A 1543-nucleotide genomic window follows, 5' to 3' on the forward strand; every position below is an offset into this window, starting at 1 on the left:
AACGCTTGGATTAGACTGAACACTAGAAGGGCTGCGGCTAAACGAGATTTCAGACATACACCCTCTTTTGCGAGAGACTGCGAGAAGTATTAAAGATGCAGTTTCTGTACATTTATTATATAATACATTATTATATATTTTTCTTTCTTTCATCAATCTTTTATACTTTTTCTATTCTTTCCTTATTTCCTGCTATTTTTCTGTCTCTTGGTTTCACCTAACTTTCTTTCTTTCCTCCCACTTTTTGTCTGTTTTCCCTACCTGAACCTCCCAGTATGTTATCTAACAGAACCCAGTGTGTAGGAGGGGATTACATCCATGTGCTTATGAATATCATCTCATCGTGGATGGTGCATAGCAGAAGAGCTCTTCTCTTGTCTTCTGCTGCAGGAGGAGATCGGAACTCGTGTGAAATGTGGTGAACTTTGACCTCACAGAAACTAGGGCAAAGATAACACAGTTGTGTCCTCTCACACAACATTCCAAAGGAATATGTATATATATATATATATATATATATATATATATATATATATATATATATATATATATATATATATATATATATATATATATATATATATGCTTGTGTATTTTTATAATTATTTTTTCATGATAAATTTAACAGACCTATTTTATTTTTATTTTTTATATATATATAATTTATTTTTATTTTTTATTTTAGCACTTAGTATTTTACGTGCTTTTGACATTTTTATTATTATTATTTTTTTAACAGAAAATTTTCAAATAGATTTAATTTTAAAATGTATCTTAAATTTAGTAATTTTATTACTTCAAATGCAACCTTTTACAGCTAGCTGCCAAGGCAGCATTTCTCATTTTAAGCTCTTCATCTAATGTTTATGTAACTTATTTCATTTGGGCTTTATGTCAGTTACAGAAATCTTTTTTAATAGTTTGAATTCAGTTTTAACAACACTTCACTATTATCATGGTCATGTTCTTTAACAGGCTTAGTGCGATTTACAAATGTGGTTTTAGTATTTAGTTATATTGCCATTACTCTTTTCCGGTCCATTTATGGTCAAACTAGATGTTTAAATCCAATTACCTATCCAATGACAGTTGAGCCACCAGTGAACGCTATAAAGTTTGCATTTCATCCATTTTAGATGAAATAACTTAACTGAAGTAGAAATGCATTTGCAGCTCAAGACCATTTGTATGTGTATGTGTGTGTGTGTGTGTGTGTGTGTGTGTGTGTGTGTGTGTGTAAAAAGCTTGTATATGAGCTGATGCCTGGATGTAGTCCCTGCATAGCGTAGTGAGTGTGGCGTGGGCCTCGCTCCACCCGTCTTTATGTAAAGTCTGAGTGGGAGGGAAGCCTGATCCGCTCTTCTCTTCCAGAGTTAGAACAGTACTGCAGAAACAGTGATGACTTAGTCCAATGCGAACAAAACCACCCACTCTGACGGTATAATGCCAAAAAAACTTCTGCCGTACTCTCCTGCTGCACTTTGACCCTCCATATTTGAAGATATAATCATAACAGCATTCCTTCCCAAGTAGAAGCATATTA

This window comes from Carassius auratus, chromosome 25, assembly GCF_003368295.1.
Source record: "Carassius auratus strain Wakin chromosome 25, ASM336829v1, whole genome shotgun sequence".
In the NCBI taxonomy this organism is placed as follows: Eukaryota; Metazoa; Chordata; class Actinopteri; order Cypriniformes; family Cyprinidae; genus Carassius; species Carassius auratus.